The 19,853-nt window shown below is 35.7% G+C and overlaps 1 protein-coding gene across 4 annotated transcripts in view; it reads right to left on the bottom strand.

Moving 5' to 3' along the window:
- Window positions 1–19,632, bottom strand: part of SYK (spleen associated tyrosine kinase) — a 147,034-nt gene extending 127,402 nt beyond the window's left edge. The window contains exons 1-2 of one of the 4 annotated variants that reach the window (XM_069087285.1): window positions 19,065–19,632; window positions 18,781–18,834 (exon numbers count right to left, since the gene is read on the bottom strand). The gene's annotated coding sequence lies outside the window, so the exon portion shown is untranslated. Of the gene's footprint in view, window positions 1–18,590; window positions 18,746–18,780 lie in introns of those variants that run through there. The other 3 variants (XM_069087277.1, XM_069087300.1, XM_069087294.1) reach the window with 3 other exon arrangements.
- Between the last annotated feature and the right edge of the window lie 221 nt (window positions 19,633–19,853).

The following is a 19,853-nucleotide window of genomic DNA, read 5'->3' as shown; positions in this document are numbered from 1 at the left end:
GAGAGAGAGAGAGAGAGAGAGAGAGAGAGAGAGAGAGAGAGAGAGAACCTATATTGGATTACATGCCATCTTGGAGGGTAGGAGGAAGGAGAAGTAAGGGGAGAAAAATTGGGAACTCAAGAACTCATGGAACTGAAAGTTGTAAACTAAAAATAAATACATTTAAAAGGAAAATAAAAAAGATCAGTTTTCCTGTTTCTCTCACTTGACAGCATTTCTTTGTACTGTTGTTTTAAAACAATTTGTTTTCACTTGTCTTGTTTTTTTAATTTAATTTAAGCATAATGTTATTTAATCCCTTCTTTTAACCTTAATATGGATATTTAATCTTCATTTAGAACCTAGAAAAAAAATAAGCTACTTTTGAAGGAATACAAAAGAAAAATCTTTAACATTAAAGAATAAATGTAAAACTTGAAAACAGATTCTATTAAAAAGATAAACTAAGCATTTTTTGACTAGCAAAACTCAACAAATTATTAGCTAACCTGATAAAGAGAGAAAAAAATTAAATTACAAAATATATACAGAGAACTATATGTGTGTGTGTGTTTGTGTGTGTGTGTAGTGTGGGATTCTACCATCACCAGCCCAAAACCTGAAGTTCAAAAGTCTAAAAATGTCAGATGAAGAAATAGAATGAAATACATATCTGTTACTTTAAGGTGTCTATTTCTAAAAACCATTATAAAGAGTAGAAGCTAAGAGACCAAGGACTATTGATAATACCACAGTCTAATGATATACTAAATCATATAAATGGTAGGAAACTTGGAGATTATTTCATCTTTCATTATAAAATTGAAGCTTTCTTCTGAAGTCAAAAGAACTGAGATTTAAGATTTAATAAAATTATAATTTAGGATATAACAAACCTTAGATAATAATATATATTGCAAAATTACTAAAGCACATCAAAATGTGTTCATGCTGGATATATTGGCAGAAATTTTTAAAAATTATATAGAACCTTAGCAGAACCAACTTTTCTTGGAACCATTCAGAGTTTTTAGCAGGAAACCATACAACTTTCTTTGGGTTATTCTAATCCAAATTTCTATCATTTTTTAATGGGGGCACCTAGGTGATAGAATAGATAGAGTGCCAGGCCTGGGGTCTGGAAAACAGGAGTTCAAATTTGGCCTCAGACACTTTCTAGCTATGTGACCAAGGGCAAGTACCTTAAACTCTGTTTGCCCCAATTTTTTTCATCAGTAAAATGGTGTTAATAATAGCACCTACCTGCCAGGATTGTTGTGAGGATCAAAAAAGATAATAACTGTAAAGTGCGTAGCACTGTATCTGGTACAGAGCACATGCTATATGCATGTTAATCATTATTATAAACTGATGAGCTGGTTACTCTCTTCCTCTCTCCCCCTCCCTCCCAAAAGAAACATGTGAACTCTCTGCTAATTGTTCTCTCTTCTATATACCTATTTATTTGCACATTGAAAACAGAGCCTGTTTTTGTATTGTTGCCTTTCTTTGTAAACTCAGTGCTAACACAGATACATAGTGTTTAATAAATGCTGTTGTTTGACATTGAATGAAGGTAAAGGGCTAATAAGCCAAAGGAGATTGTGGTTTTTAGAGAACTCAATAGTAAATGAGGTAATATTTATTAGGACATGGAAAAGTAAGGAAAAAGTTGTTCTTGAGGGAATATAGATTCAGTATACTGATTTGAAAATCCTATAGATATGAGAATTTTTATAGCTCTTTCACATTAACAAAGTGCTTTCCTCTCAAGCCTGTGAAGGATAAAGAACTTTTATTATGATTAAACAGGCTCAAGTGTCTCAGACTCAAATCTTATGACTCCAAGTCCTGAATATTTTCTTATGTTAAGTTCCCCATGATGACGACTATCTGTACAACAGGAAGCAAAGAGGAATGTTTTGCTAGTATGCATTTTCGGTAATTAGAGTCTCTTTACTGTTTGTGTATTTTTAAAAACTATGGTCTTTAAGTGCAACTTAAAACCATAATACATAGTCCTGAAACATACTATAAAGTTGCTGAAACCTTTTGAAATTTCATTTGTGTTTCTGAAAACCTTTTTCTATTCAGCTTAACCCCACAGAAAATGGTTTCTGGCTCATGGTGACAACTAAACCATAATCACACTCATGTGCCTTCTGTACTTCATCACTAGCCATTCAGCAGAATAACAATGTAGGGAAATAGCAAGGCATTTGCACTTTCCAGAAGACAATAACTTCCCCTTAAAAAAAGATCAGTCATCTGGCTTTTTTTGTTATATTTAAACTAGGATAAAATATAACATAAGAAAAAATAAGTAATGAAGGGAATGAAAAATAACAGCATAGGATTCCCATTAATTAATGTTATAGGAACATTTTCCACTACACTCCACTGCTAGATGGCTAGAGAAGACTATATGGGAAAAGGATAAAGAAAAGGTAAAATAAAAATAAGATTTCTTTGAAATTATATGATTTCAGTGACATTAGAAGAATGGATGTTTAGTTACTACACAAATAAAATGGAGAGAAAAAATAAAAGTAAAGTTAATCTAAGAAATTTGATAATGAGAGGAGTAACAGGAAGAAGGAAAAATTAGAGAAATGGGAAAGGGGAGAGGCCTGGTTCAAATCTGTATAAACAAAATGTATGGAAAAAACTGCCTCCAGAAAAGAGAAAGTAAATTGCTGTATTACAATGTATTATGTCATTATCTGCCTATCTGTCTGTCTGTATGTATGTATGCATTTACTAAAAAGACCCAAATAACCATTATAACCTTCAATATGAATGAATTAAGTTCCCCTAACAACAACAATAACAAAAACACAAGAATACACAGACAAGAAATGAACACCCTAAATGCTCTGCATGTAAGAAGTTTTTAGACAAAGTGAAACTGAAGAAATGGAGCAAAGTCTATTATGCTTCCAGAAACTATAAGCTGCAGCCAAGATACCACAGAAAGCCAGAAGTTTCCTCAGCTCTCACCAGTTTTCTCCTTGAAACAACTTTAAATCAAGCTTCTAAATGAATTCTGGAGGGGCAGAACCCACAAAAAGATGGGTTGAAACAATTTTCCAAACCGAGATAACATAGATGGACTCCAGGAAAGGCCCAACTCAACTGGATAAAAGGAGAGTGCAGCCCAGTGCTGGTGGTGTCTGGGCAAGCCAGTAAGAAACTCCTAGCTATGGTACAGATCAGCAGCTGATGCCCCATGGTACTGGTTCACCAGGCCAGTGGCTCAAAAGGCTAGCTATAAGGTCTCCAGTCCAGCACAGCAAGAAAACTGTCAGACCTAGAACCCTGACAAAAACAGGCACAACTGGGCCAGGCAATCCTAGCACAGAGTGCTAGCCCCAGTGCAAAAAGCCAGTGATGTGGCCTCTGGCCCACAGTGAGAGGCTTTGGACAATGCCTTCTATACCCTAGGAGCAGAGTTCATCTTTAAACATCACAAAATAGGCTGGAAAATGAGAGGGTAAAAAAGAGCCCTGGTCATAGAAAACTACTATAGCAACAAGGAAGATCAAAACACCAACTCAGAAGACAACAATGTCAAAACACCTACATGAGAAAGCACAAAAAGGACTATGAATTGGTTGCAAGCCTAAAAAGTCCTCTTTAAAGAGCTCAAAAAGGATTTTCAAAATAAATTAAGAGAAGTAGAAGAAAAATGGTTAAAAGAAATGAGAGGAATGCAAGAGAACCATAAAAAAAAGACAACAGTTTGGAAAAGAAAGCACAAAATTTGAAGAAAAAAAGTCCTTAAACAAAGGAATTGACCAAAGGGGAAAAAATCCACTGAAGAAAACAGATCCTTGAAAAGTACAACTAGCCAAATGGGAAACGGGTGCAAAAGAGCTCATTAAAGAAAATAATGCCTTAAAAATTAGAATTGGGGGGCAGAGTCATGATGGCAGAGTAGAAACAGAACTTCCACGTGGCTCCTGCTTCCACCTCCTCCAATTCATGTTAAAAATTTCTCTAAACAAACTCTGGAGCTACAGAACCAACAAAATGACAGAGAGAAGTTAATTTCCCGCTGAAGACAGTCCAGCAGGAAGGGGCCAGTGCAGTACTCTGGGAGCTGATCCCAGCCCCACATTAGCCTCAGGGCAGCCACAATCAGCCACCGGCTGGCAGGACTTCAGATCACCAGCAGCTGTGGTGGTTTCCAGAATTATCAACCCATAGATGATAAGGACAAAATGAGAGGTCAGTGCAGTATGGACTTTGGGAACCAGGAATTCGGGAGTGCAGTCTGGCCTCTGCCACCAGAGGGAGAAGCAGCTGAGGTGCAGCAGCTTCAGGGCTCCTGGCCTGCAGATTGTATGGGAACCAAGCAACCATTCTGAGGGGTAATTGGTCTTGCTTTAACCTTCTTGGATCTGGATCACTGTCTAGGGTGGAGGTCCTGGGGTGCATGACAAGTTTGCCAGAACGTGTGGAGGCTTCACAGAGGGCACCCAACTAATAGCTCCCGCAGCTGCAAAAACCTCAGCAATTGGGACAAAGCTCCCCTCTCTGGTAGCAGAGTGCTACTGTGGCAAAAAGCTCAAAAGTAAAGCAACTGAGTGGCAACATGGCAAGCAAAGGAAGCAAAGCAATCCAACAATAGACTCCTATTTGGGGGACAAAAAGGATCAGACCATGCATGGAACAAGAGGAAGACAACAAAGTCAGAACTCCTGCACCAAAAGCTTCCAAGAAAATTATGAGCTGGTTACAGGTCATAGAGGACCTTAAGAAGCAGATAAGAGAAGTGGTGGAAAAATTGGGAATACAAATGAGAACAATGCAAGAAAATTATGAAATCAGAGTGAACAACCTGACTGAAGAAAATAACACCTTAAAAAACAGACTAACTCAAATGGCAAAAGAGGCTCAAAAAGCCAATAAGGAGAAGAAGGCCTTAAAAAGCTGAATTTGCCAGATGAAAAAAGAATCTCAAAAGATCACTGAAGAGAATTATTCCTTCAGAATTAGATTGGAGCAAATGGAAGCTAGTGACTTTATGAGAAATCAAGATACTGTTAAACAGATCCAACAAATGAAAAAATATCTCACTGGGAAAACCACTGACCTGGAAGATAGGACTAGGAGAGATAACTTAAAAATTATTTGACTACCTGAAAACAATGATCAAAAAAAAAGAACCTAGAAATCATCATTCAAGAAATTCTTAAGGAAAACTGCAATGGTGTTTTAGAACTAGAGGGCAAAATAGAGGTTGAAAGAATCCACCAATCACCTCCTAAAAAGATCCCAAAAAGAAAACTCCAAGGAATATTACAGCCAGGTTCTGGAGTTCCCAGATCAAGGAGAAAATATTACAAGCAAGCAGGAAGAAACAATTTGAATATTGTGGAAACATAATCAGTGTAACACAGAATCTGGCAGCTTCTACACTGAGGGATTGAAGGGCTTGGAATATGATATTCTGGAGGGCAGAGGAGCTGGGATTAAAACCAAGAATCACCTACCCAGCAAAACTGAGTATCATGTTTCAGGGGAAAATATGGTAATTCAATGAAATAGAGGACTTTCAAGCATTCTGGATGAAAAAACAGAGTTGAATAGAAAATTTGACATTCAGATACAAGAAGCAAGAGAAACATGAGAACGTAAACAGGGAAAAGAAACCATAAGAAACTTATCAAAGTTGAACTATTTATATTCCTACATAGAAAAATATGTAATTTATGAAACTTTTCTCAGTATGAGAATAGTTGAAGGGAATATAAATATATATATGCATGTGTACATACATTTATATGTCTATATAGGAGGGTATATGGGCATATGAATACATATGTGAGTGTGTATAGATAGACAGACAGACAGACAGATGGACGGACAGATGGACGGACAGACAGACAGACAGACAGACAGACAGACAGACAGACAGACAGACAGACAGATAGATAGATAGATAGATAGATAGATAGATAGATAGATAGATAGGTAGGTAGGTAGATAGGTAGATAGACAGATGTACAGGTATACATAGACAGAGGGCATGGGACTAATTGAATAGGAAGGGATGATACTTAAAAGATGAAATTAAAAGATGAGAGAGGAATATAATGAGAGGATATGGGGAGAGACAGAATGAGGTAAATTATCTCATATAGAAGAGGCAAAGGAAAACTGTTACAATGGAGGGGAAGAAGAGGAAGGCATAATAGAATGAGTCAACCTTATTCTCTTTGAATTTGGCTTAGGGAGGGAATGACATATACACAAAAAAGGGTATCTCACCCTGCAGGAGAGTAGGGGGAAAGGGAATGAGAGGGAGGATGATGGAAGGGAGGGCAGGATGGGGGGTAGGGAAGTTGAAAGCACCCACTTTTGAAAAGGGAAAGGATCAAAATAGAGAATAGAACAAGTGGGGGGTGGGATAGGATGGAGAGAAATATAGTCAGTCTTTCACAATATATCCACTATGGAAATGTTTTGTATAGCTACACATGTACAACTTATATTGAATTGCTTGTCTTCCCAGTAAGGGTGGGTGACAAGGGAGGAAGCAAAAGAATCTGGAATTCAAGGTTTTAAAATCAAATGTTTAAAAAATATTTATTATTATTATTATTTTACATGTAACTGGGAAATAAGATATACAGGCACTGGAACATAGAGATCCACCATGCCCTACTGGAAAGTCAGATCGGGGATGGGGGAAAATATGGAAGAGAGCAGTTTGGGAGAGGGGATATTCAGTGGGAATGCTGTTTTGGGGTGGTGGGTAGGGGAAATATGGGGAGAAAATTAGTAACTCAAAATCTTGTGGAAATGAATGATGTAAACTAAAAAATAAAAAAGAGAAAAAATAGAATTGGGCAAGTAGAAGCTAATGACTCTATGAGGCATAAAGAATCAGTCAAATTAAATCAAAATCATGAAAAAATAGAAATATAAAATATCTCATGGGAAAAACAACTGACTTGGAAAATATATCAAGAAGAGATAATTTAAGAGTTATCACCCCACCTAAAAGCTATAATAAAAAAAAAAAGCCTGGACAGCATCTTTCAAGGAATTATCAAAGAAAACTGCCCTGATATCCTCTTACCAGAGTGTACTTTGCTATTTCTTCTTCATTCTCAAAGAGGACCATGATATCAGTAAGGTGATACCATGATATGCAAGTGAACTGGATTCATGTGAGGGAGGAATGTGCAAAGTCACCAGTTGCACTTTCACCTCTGGAGTTATCTGGATCCAATGGCCAGATATAGATCAGGACAAATGAAGATGGCCCTGGATGCAATGGGGAACCTTGGTCTTTTCAAGCTAAGGTCCTTAACAGTCTGACTGAGGCAAAGCCTATGCAGTGATTTAAAGCTTAATAAGAAATGAAGCAAAGAATGGTCTCTGCCAAAAAAAAAAAAAAAAAAAAGATCTGAGAGGGGGAAGACTCTCAGGGTTTCTGGGCAAAACAGAAACAACTGCTATTTACATTCATTCTGAGCCAATCAGAGCCAAACAATGATCAAGTGGGGCTTGGCTTGGGACCTATTATTGGCCAATCAATGAGAGCCAGAGTGACTGGGAGTTAAGGCTGGTCTTTAATTGAAAAGGAGAAAAAAAAGTTTCTGAGATTAAAATGTTTCCTGATGTCCTGGTCCTCTTCAAGAACAAAGAACAAACAGCAACCTCTGTGAGTAGAAAAGGAGCTGGACTCCAAAGTGGAACTGGCCAGTTGGTCAATACGGCTTTCTTTTTTTTTCTTTTCTTTTCTTTTCTCTTTCCATCTTTCCCCACAAGTATCATGCTGCGGGTGCTCTGCCCAAAGGGAATGAAGAATTTTTAAACCAGAGAGTAAAATAGTCATTGAAATAATCCACTGATCACCTCCTGAAAGAGATCCCAAAATGAAAACATCCAAGGAATATTGTAGCCAAACTCTAGAATTATCAGGTGAAGGAGAAAATACTGCAAGCAACCATAAAGAAAAAATTCAAATACCAAGGAGCCACAGTCAGGATAACCAGGACTTAGAAGTTTCTACATTAAGGGATCAGAGAGCTTGGAATAGGATATTCCAAATGACAAAGGAGCTTGGGTTACAACCAAGAATCAACGACCAAGCAAAACTGAGCATAATTTTTCAAGGGAACTGATGGACATTAATGAAATAGGGGACTTTTAAACTAAAACTGGACCTGAACAGAAAATCTGATCTTCAAATTCAGTAGTCAAAAGAAGCATGCAAGGTAAATAAGAACAAAAACCCCCACTTGTTATTCAATAGGTTAAAGTACTTACATCCCTACACGGGAACATGAACTCTTAAGGACTGTGTCTCTATCGGGGCATTTAGTAGGAATACACATAGACTGAAGGTATGGGCATAAATTGACTTTAATGAAATGATATTAAAAATTAATGGGTGAAAAACAGGATTGTACTGGGAGAAGAGGAAAGGGGAGGCATAATGGGATAAATTATATCACATTAAGAGGCATGAGATACCTATTACAGTAGAAGGAAAGAAGAGAGGGGGTTGAGTATTGTTCGAATATTACTCTCATCCGATTTGGCTTAGAGAGAATAACATATACTCAGTTCAGTATAGAAATCTATCTTACTTCCCCTATAGGGAAGTAGAAGGGAAGAGGAAAAAGAAAAGATGGAGTGGGGGCGGCCAGGTAGCACAGCGAGTAAGAGCACCGGCTCCAGTGTTGAGAGGACCTGGAGATCGAATCCCAGGCTCAGACACTTAGCACCCACCCAGAAACACCTGGCCGTGTAACCTTGAGCAAGTTACTTAACCCCAATTGCTTAGGAGCAGCCAGGTGGCTCAGCAAGTAAGAGCATCGGCTCCAGTGTCGGGATGACCTGGATCAAATCCGGGCTCAGATACTCAGCACCACACCTAGAAATAACTGGCCGTGTAACCTTGAGCAAGTTACTTAACCCCAATTGCTTTAAAAAAAAAAAAAAGAAAGAAAAGATGGAGTGCTGATAAAAGGGAGGACAGAATGAGGGAGGTGGCTATCAGAAGCAAAATACTGATGAGGAAGAATGGAATGAAAGGCAAGAGAGAGAAAAGAATAAACAGGGAAAGCAGGATGGAGGGAAATAATTGTGAATGGGAATGGGATGAACTGTCCCTAAAATGAAGGTGGATAGCAGAGTAAACTAAAATTAAAAACCAGAATACTACAACATGCTATTTACAAGAAACACATTTGAAACAGAGAGACACACAGAGGAAAGGTAAAAAGCTGAAGAACAAATTATGCTTCAGTTGAAGTAAAAAAAAAAAAAAAGAGCAGGGATAGCAATCATGATCTCAAAGTAAGAGCAGAAGTAGACCTAATTAAAAGAGACAAAGAAGTAAATTACACCTTGCTAATAGATATCATAGACAATGAAATAATAGTAATATTAAACATACAGGCAACATCCAAATTTCTAAAGAATAAATTTCATAAGTTATAGGAGGAAATAGACAGTAAATTTATACCAGTGGTGGACCTCAACCTCTTCCTCTCAGAACCAGGTAAATCTAACCACAAAAAAACAAACAAGAAAGAAGTTCAGGAGTTAAACAGAATTTTAGAAAAGTCAACTATGATAGGCCTCTGGAGAAAAGTGAATGAGGACACAGGGTAATACACCTTTTTCCCAGTGGTATATGGTAGCTACACAAAAATTGACCATGTATTGGGGCATAAAAACCTCACAATCATTTTTGGACTATGATGCAACAAAAATTACAGATCATACAAGGTTATGAAAAGATAGATTAAAAAATAACAGTAAACTAAACAATCTAACCTTAAAAAATTAATCTTAAAAAAATAATTGGGCCCTACTGGAAAAGTCAAAAGGGGGATGGGAAAAAAATATGGGAGAGAGAAGATTGGAGGAGGGGATCTGTGGGACTGCTATTTTGGGGGGTGCGTAGGGGAAAAACGGGGAGAAAATTTGTAACTCAAAATCTGGCAAAAATGAGTGATGTAAATCAGAAGTTAATAAAGCATTTGAAAAAATGGAAAAAAAATTAAAAATTAAAAAAATCATTGGAAACTAAACAATCTAACCTTAAAAAATTAACGTCAAAGAACAATTCATGTAAACAATCAAGAATTGCACCAATGAGAATCACATTAATGAGACACCATACAAAAATTTATAGGATATAGCCCAGTTAGTAGTTAGGGCCAATTTTATATCTCTAAATGCTTACATGAATAAAATTGAGGAAGAGATCAGTAATTGGACATGCAACTAAAAAAAGCTAAAATTTAAAAAAAAAAGAATAGATTAAAAATCCCAAATTAAACAACAAACTACAAATCCTGAAAAATAAAAGGAGAGATTAATAAAATTGAAAGAAAACTATTGGACTAATAAATAAAACTAAGCACTGGTTTTATGAAAGAGCCAATGAAATAGATAAATTCTGGTTAATTTGATTAAAAAAAAAAAAGGAAAGCCAAATTTCCAGTATCAGTAATGAAGAGGGTGAATTCACCGCCAATGAAGAGGAATTTAAAACAATAACTTGGAGCCATTTTGCTCAACTTTCTACCACTAAACCTGCCAATCTAAGTGAAATGGACGAATATTTACAAAAATATAAATTGTCCAGATTAACAGAAAAAGGAAAGAAAATACTTAACCATTTTAGAAGAAATTGAACAAGTGCTCAATGAAGTCCCAAAGAAAAAAACCTCCAGGACTAGATGGATTTACAGGTAAATTCTACTAAACATTTAAGGAACAATTAATTCCAATACTGTATAAACTAACTATCTGGGAAAACAGGCAGTCCTACCAAATCCCTTTAATGACACAAATATGGTTTGGAAACACAAAAGAGAGGAAGAAAATTACAGCATAATTTCCCTAATTAATGTTGATGCAAAAATTTTAAATAAAATATTTTTAAAGAGATTACAGAAATTTATTATCAGAAATTATTTATTTATACTACACTATGACTAGGTGATAGTTATACCAGGAATGTAGGACTGGTTCAACATTAGCAAAACTATTGGCATAATTGACCGTAGCAGTAACAAAACCAACAGAAATCATACAATTATGTCAAAAAAAAGATAGAAAAAGCTTTTGACAAAATATAGAACTCCATTCCTATTAAAAACACTAGAGAGAATAGGAATAAATGGAGCTTTCCTTAAAATGATAAGGGGTATCTATCTATATGTAATGGGGTAGGCTAGAAGCCTTCCCAATACAATCAGGGGTGAAAAAACAATGCATGTTATCACTACTGTTATTCAATATTGTACTAGAAATGTTAGCTTTAGTACAAAAAGAAAAAGAAATTGAGGGAATTAGAATAGGGAATGAAGAAACAAAAATATTACTCTTTGCAATATGATGGTATACTTATAGAATCCTAAAAAAATCAACTAAAAAACTACTTGAAATATTAACAACTTTAGTAAAGTCATAAGATATAAAATAAACCCATATAAATCATATGTATTTCTATATGTTACCAACAATTTCTATATGTTACAACAGCAGCAAGAGAAATTCCATTTAAAATAACTTTTAATATAATATAAAATATTTGGAAGTCTATCTGCCTAGACAAACCCAGGAACAATATGAACACAAATACAAAGCACTTTTCACACACATAAAGTCAGATCAAAACAACTGAAAAAATATCAATTGCTCACGGATAGGCTGAGCTTAATCATATAAAATAATATGTATACATGTAAAAATGATTATTTTACTTAAATGAATTAACTTATTCAGTGCCATAACAATCAAACTAACAAAAAATATTTTATAGAGCTAGAAAAAATAATAATAACAAAATTTATCTGGAAGAATAAAAGGTCAAGAATATCAAGGGAATTAATGAAAAAATGCAAAGGAAGGTAGCCTGGCCATACCAGAACTAAAATATGATCAAGTGGCAATCATCAAAACTGTTTAGTACTGGCTAAGAAATTGAGTGGTGGATCAGTGGCATAGATGAATTACACAAGACACAGTAGTAAATGACCATACTAAGCTAATATTTTATTTAAAAAAAAAGACTCCAAGATTTGGGGGTAAGAATTTAGTATTTTACAAGAACTGCTGGGAAAAAAAGTATGGCAAAAAGTAAAGTCTAACATTTCACACAAAGGGTGATACCATGAACATATTAGTTGATAAAGGAATAGTATATATTCAGATATATGGAAAAAGGAAAAATTCATGACCAAAAAAGAAAAAGAGAGAATTACAAAATGTAAAATGGATAATTTTGATTACATTAAATTTAACAGGTTTTACAGAAACAAAATCAATATAACCAAGAGTACAAGGAAAGCAGAAAGCTGTGAAACCATTTTTACAGTGATCGTTTCTGATAAAGTCCTCATTTCAATCGAGTATATAGAGAACTGAGTCAAATTTATAAGAATATGTCATTCCCCAATTGATAAATCATCAAAGGATATTAGCAGGCGGTTTTAGGTGAAGAAATCAAAGCTACCTACAGTATATGAAAATATGAATTCACTATCGATTAAAGAAATGCAAATTAAAACAATTCTGAGGTACAACTTCACACCTATCAGATTGACTACTATGATAGCAAAGGGGAATGATAAATGTTGGAAAAGATGTGGGAAAATTGGGACATAATTGGTAGAGTTATGAACCAACCATTCCGGAGAGCAATTTGAAACTAGGCCCTAAGGGCAATCAAACTATGTATACCTTTTGATCTAGCAATACCACTATTAAGTCTGTATCCTAAACAGATCACGAAAAAGGGAAAAAAAAAAAACCTACATGTGCAAAAATATTTATAGCAGCTCTTTTTGTGGTGGCAAAGAGTTGGAATTTGATGGGGACCATCAGTTGGGGAATGGCTGAACAAGCTGTGGCATATAAGAGTAATGGAATACTATTATACTACAAGAAATGATGAGCAGTTAGATTTCAGAAAAACCTGGAAAGACTTAACATGAACTAATTCTCAACACTGTGTGATGATCAACTATGATGGACTTAGCTCTTCTCAGGAACACAGCCATCTAAGATAATTCCAAAAGACTCATGATGTTAAATGCTATCCATATCCTGAGAAAGAACTGATGTAATCTCTGAATGCAGATTGAAACACACTATTTTCTCTCTCTTTTTTTGAGGCTTTTTTTTCTTTTTGTTTTGTTTCTTCTTTCACAACATGACTAATGTGGGAATATGCTTAACATGATTGTACATGTATAACCTATATCAGATTGTTTACTATTTTCTGGAGGGGAAAGGGAGAAAGGAAAGGAGAAAAACTGGCAACTCAAAATCTTATAAAAATGAATGTTGAAAACTATCTTTATATGTAATTGGAAAAAAATACTATTTACATGAAAAAGAAACTATAAACTACAATTAAGATCATGATCTCAGATAAAAGAACAGTAAAAACTAATGTCAAGAAACGTAAACAAGGAAACTAACATTATTCATTTTTTAAAACCAGCTTTTATATTATAGTTTAAGTTTTTCAAAGACCTTTATCCCCACAACACTCTATTAGGTAGGTGTTATTATTAACTTCATTTTTACAAATGAGAAATCTGAGACTGAGAGCCTCAATGAGCTAGGGGAGGCAAAACTTGAACTCCACTCTTCCTGTCTCCTAGTCTAGCTCTATCTACCACACCACCTACTACTGTCTTAAGGGTACAGGATAAAGATAATGTAATAGTAAGCATATAAAAAAACAAATGGCATTGAACCTATATGCAAAATTTTCAAAAATATACTGATATTCATATTTCTTGCCTTCTCAATAGGTGGGGTGGAGGAAGAAAGAGTATTTGAAACTGAAAACAAAAATAAATATTTTAAAGATATTGATATTAACTCAATAATATCAGGAAACTTTAATATACCTCTCAGGGTAGAATAAATTCCATGGAAAAATAAACAACAAGGAAAATATACAGCTGAACTAGATTTGACTGACCTTTGGTTCATAACTTCAACATTAGTCCCAAGGGTGGGGAACCTGAAGCCTTAAGGGCACATGTGGCCTTCTAGGTCCTTGGGTGTGTCCTGCATTATGTCAAAGGGCTGCACTTAAGGACCTAGAGATTCCCCACCCCTTTCTGGGACTCCAATCTCCTTCACCTTACATAGTCAATCATTGGCCAAATATTGTTATTTCTACCTTCACAGTATATTTTCCATCTGACCCCTTTTCTCTACTCAAGCAATTAATACATAAGTTTAGGCACCAATAATTTCTCATCTAGATGACTGAAACAAATTCTTTCCTGACTCAAGGCTCTCCCTACTATCCTTACTGTCAATCCCACACAAATTTACCAAAAGTATTTTCCTTAAATGTGTATTTCAAATGTAGATCACTATTCAATTAATTCCAGTGACTTCCTATTGCATTGAGGACAAAATATAAATTCTGCTATGTAGAGTTTTCCCACCCTTCACAACCTGTCACAAATCTCTCTCTCCAGACTCAAGAGGCATTACTTCCTGTCTCCCTCTCCATATCCCATCCCCACTGTCATCTACCTAAACTGGCCTTCTTTCTCTTCCTCATGCAAGATGTTTTACCTCCATTCTCAGGGCCTGCCTGCCCTATGTGCTTCCAACAGACTCCCCTACCTCTGCCTAAAAGAGTTCTTTGGTTTCTTAAAGATACAGATCAAGCATGGTCTTCTGTATGAAGGCTTTCTTAATGTCCCCAAAATTCTTAGTGCCCGTCTCACCAAACTACTTTCCATAATTGTTAATTTTATATTTATGTGATACATATTTTATATGTATTTGCTGTCTCTCCCACTAAAATATAAGCTCATTTCAAGTAGACCCTACTCATTCTTTCTACTTAAATCCACAAAGCCTGCCTAGCACGGTAGGTGTTTAGTAATTATTTGTTGAGTGATTGACTTCGAACATCAAATAAAACACATATATCCCAGGAACTCTGATATCTATTGATAGCCTAATCATGTGTTCAGGTATAAAGGAATCATAGATAAATGTAAAAAGAGAGCTAAAAAAAAACCAACTTGTATCTCATAGACTATAATGAGATAAAATTACCAATAAATCAAGAAAATATAAGCAAAAGAAATAGACCTACAGAGAGTAAAAAAAAAAATAACATCCTACATAATGATTAAATCAAAAATCAAATAGAAACAGTAATTATATCGGATGATGATGAAACAATAGGCCAAAAGTAAAGCAGTACTCGTTAAAAATTTATTTTGAAAAATTGGAAAAGAATGGATCCAGCTGAGAATACAATTAGATTCTAAAAACAGACTATCAACCCCAAAATATTTTTAAAAACTGAAAATTAGAATAAATAAATTCAAACATCAAATGACTCCAGAAGTGAGTAAACAAAATTAAAAAGCTTTTACAAATGAGATATCTGAGGCTGAGAGCCTCAGTGAGCTAGGTGAGGCAAAATTCGAACTCCACTCTTCCTGATTCCTAGTCTAGTGCTCTACCACACCACCTACTACTGTCTTAAGGGTACAAGATATAGATAATTTAATAGTAAGCATATAAAAAAATTAATGGCATTGAACCTATATGAAAAATTTTCAAAAATATACTGGATGAAAATGTTGACCAACTATGACTCAATCCAATAAAGAAAAAACAGAGAGAGAAACCTCAAAATACCAACTTTTTTTTAATTAAAAGACGAATTCACAAGAGGGAGAAAATAATAAGAAAGATCAATCCGGTCATATGCCAACAAAAAATATAATCCCAAAGATACAGGTATCTCCAAAACCATATAAATTTTATGCTAACAAAAAAGGAAATTGAACTTTTAAACAAACCAGTGTTAGAAAAGGAAATTGAGCAACTCACAAATGAACTGCCAGAGAGGGGGAAAAAATCCTAGGGCAGAGGGATTTAATACGTAAAATCAAACATTCTAAAAGCAAATAATAGCTATGCTATCAAGCACTTATGCTCTCAGAAATTATTTTTAAAGTCTGCATTTATCTACCTACATACATAAGGTTTATTTGAATATGGCTAAAATACTATTTATAGAAATAAAAGGAGATAAATATTTTGAGAAAAGTGGATTGCTTGCTCATGATTGACCCTTGCCAATTTAATCCAGTGGTAAGACTCCTAATTAATTTATAGGTTTGGTGCTATATTTTCAAAAATCAACTTTTGTTTTATTCTTAAATTTTATTCTCAAGATTAAAGACAAAAGACACAAATATCTTTATGACAAAAAACAACACTGAGAAAGAACTATAAAACAATGTCACTAGTGAATATTAGTGCAAAATTTTAAAATAGATTTATCATAAGAAAACTATGGAAATATTTCCAGAAAATAATTTCCTTTGACAAATCTGTATTCATACCAGAAATGAGAATTTATTTTTTTAAAGAGCATAGTTAATCATATAAATAAATCCAATAAAAACAAAAGATAATTTCAAAAGATATATAAAAGAAAATACTGAATGAATTTTTAAACAAAAACCTTATAAACAAGAAAGGTCCTTCTTTAACAGGATCAAAGGAATATGTTTAAAATGAAGTACCCAGAAGAAACACTAGCTAGATGGGTTATTTTCCAGTATAAATAGTAGTAAAGTAAGGACACCCTTTCACCCTATATTTTTGATTGAAATTGTAAATGCTTTTTATAGGAATAAGAGAACAAAATCAAAGATACAAACATCATCACAAAGAAGCTAAAACTATACTTATTCATAGATGGCATAAGAAACCAAGAATCAGTAAATAAACTGAAACTGTTCATTTCAATGGTAGTTGGAAATAAAAATCTACAAAAATCACCAGCATTTCTATACAATGCCAATAAATTAAAATTAAAATTATGAGGGAAACTGAGAATATACCAGCCACATTATAAGAATTCTAAGAATACAAATACGTGTTGTATCCTGACTTTACAACATTATTTTATTAAAGATGATGGAATAACACCATTCAATAGAAATATCCATTTCTATTCCATTAGAATTTTTTTTAAATATTAGTTTGAAATTACAAATAAAATTAGGTGGGCTTCAACTAAACAATTTTAGCTGACAAAGTTTTCACTTGCTTCAATTTTCCAAAACCACCTCATACTAAAAAAGTAGTTATGCTTTTTAAATTCTAATTTTTAAAGGCAAAATATTGCAGATTTAATGATTATAAAAATACAATTATAGATATGTATATACCATTATTTATTTCCATAATACAATAAATGAATATGTTCACTAGTACTGGATTTTATTTTACTGAATTTTAATACTTGTTTAATTTTTATATGGTTGAGGCCTGTTAGACTTTTTTTTTCAGTTGTGGGGTTCTGAAGCACGAATCAAATCCATTTTTAAAAATTCAAACTTTAAGAATTTTCAAATTGTGCTAATTTTGAAAATCAGCATTTTGTATATCTCAAGAAAAGTCACTGTCAACTCCTTCAAATATTACAGCACTGGAGGAGGGAGAAACCCTTTTATCCCTACTATTTTACTTTAAGTTAAAACAACCTTGGGTAGGTTAAGCTAAACTTGAATAATTAATAAATATTAAGGTTTCTAATCGAATTAACTAAATTCTAAGTCTTTCCTTTGTGTATCTTTCAACTGGAAGAAATGAATTACTTTTACAAAGTCATTTAGGTTTGTGTTTCTGTGTGAACTTAATAATGAGTTATTGAACTAAATTCCAATAAAATTTTATTATTAAAGAACATAAAGACGATAGTTATGCTCAATTGTGCTATGTCGTGGTCAGCTTGCTTTATCCTCCACTATTATCTCCACGTTAATGGGGGGGGGGGGGGGGTAGTACCAAATAGCGGTAAGGATGACCACTCTAGCCAATTTCCCTAACTTTCAGTCTAAGCCTAAACTGGGGAAACTGACAGCACCGTTTGTTTTCAGCTTCCAAGCCAGCCTTTATATAGTTCTTTAAGGTTAGCAGAGTTATCTACGCTGTCTCATTTAATCTCCACAACAACCCAGGGTAGTTGGAACAATTATTATTATTCCCATTTTACAGACAGGGTTGAGAGACATGACATATCCTACCCAAGGTCACACAGCCAGGATTTGGACTCTAACATCTTCCTCACATTAAATCCAGCAGGCTGGCTACGATACAATGTTCTCTCTCTCTTTTTTTTCTTTTCTAAAACTGTCTTTATTTATTTAATTCTCCCTCCCTTCCATATGGAACTATCCAATTCCCGTGCTTTAATATCTGGGTGTGAGCGGGGATTGGGCGAAACAAAAACAAATTTTAAGTGTGTGTATCCAGGGCACGTAGCACAAAGCCTGGCGTAATCCCTGTTGCCTAATTGATGGTTTGTATTAAGTTTTTAGTCTTTTCCTACCGATTGCGCCTCAGTAAGTTTTAAAGGCAATGCAGAAGAATCTGTATTTTACTATAAAGTTGTTCAAACTTTTTTTCGAGGAATAAAACACTATTCTACACAAATAAAAACGCCATATTGGGGGGGGGGGGGTGGTGGAGGAAAGATTACATCTCCACTTCCCTTTCAGGCACTTTTCCCCTTTGCACAATCCAGCAGCTTCAGAAGAATAAGACTTTTAGGTTACCTAGTTTACGCGCAGACGATCTAGCCAGCCTGGAGAGCTCAGAGCCAAGCTCCGCTGTCCAGCCAGGGACAGGATTAAAGAAAACCCCAGCTCCGCAGCAGCTCCCGCACGGTCTGCCAGCACACCGAGCACGGAAGCCCATTCCGGGAGGGAGGGTGGGGACAGCGGAGGGGCCAAGGTGCCGTCTTACCTGAGACACAGCGGGAGGAGAGCCAGGCCGACCGAGGGAGGGGACGCGGGGCAGGGCTTCCCGGGGCTGATCTCTCCGCACCCACCGACTAGATGCTCTCCAGAGTGGCCATGGGGAGGGGGTGTCAAGAGAGCTGGATCCCGCAGGGACTGCCTTTCCGGCTCAGAGTTCGGATTCTCCTCCAAGCTCAGTGTCCGGGCAGGGGCAGCCGCTCTCGCCCGGTGCTCTCAAAGGAAAGCCCGAGACAGAGGAACAAGCCCCGCCACCGCCACGACTTTGTGCAGCACCCTGACCCCTGGGCTCTTCGTCACTTTGTGCAGGACACCAGTCCTCGCTTCCTCATTTTCAGTGACTTCCTTAATGCATCTTGAGAGAAGCAATAAACTTCCTTTTTTTTTTTTTTTTATTCTGAGCTACTTTTGCCTTCCACTCCCTCTATCCCTTTTTCTCTTCCCCCTAGTGGTATAAACCACCTTTCCTTCTATTTGCCCAGTTCACAGAGAGGTCTTTCGTCCAGGTTGGGGTCTTACATATTCGATTACTAAAGTGCAGAATATACCCCGGGTCTGTCCTCTGCCCCAAGAAGAGCCCCCTGGGCAGAACTCCACCAGCCAGAGCTTGTAGGCGGCTGAATGAGCAGGTCACTGGTGTGGAAAGTGGCAGAGGAATGGTACCTGTTTGAAACGTTCCAAAATGCATTCAGTCTTCCAGGAGACGGTGCACATAGAGGAAACCTAGGAGGAAATGTGGGAGATAGAATGAGGCTAGGAGAAAGGATCTCCCTTTTTAGAAGCAGGATGTCCCTCTTTTTGGAAGTACTATCTGCCTTGGAACCCCTGGCAGGGTGTGGATACCCCACGCTAGGCAATGATTTCTTTGATTCAATGTGTACAAGTAAAAGGCAAGTGCCATAAAAATAAATCAATGAAACAGATAGGAAAAGGGTGGTTATGGTTAAGTGCCTTTGAAAACAATGCATGTGCTTGGGGATAAATTCTTTTTAATCTAAAGAGGACAAAATAACACAAAAATATCACAATGCTGAACCTACAAGAATGGATCTGGGCTTCAAG

This window comes from Petaurus breviceps, unplaced genomic scaffold (genome assembly GCF_028583685.1).
Source record: "Petaurus breviceps papuanus isolate PSGF00001 unplaced genomic scaffold, PetGlider_PUasm1.0 118, whole genome shotgun sequence".
Taxonomy (NCBI): Eukaryota; Metazoa; Chordata; class Mammalia; order Diprotodontia; family Petauridae; genus Petaurus; species Petaurus breviceps.
Note: the sequence above shows the minus strand (reverse complement) of the source record. Positions and strands in the feature narration are given on the sequence as shown.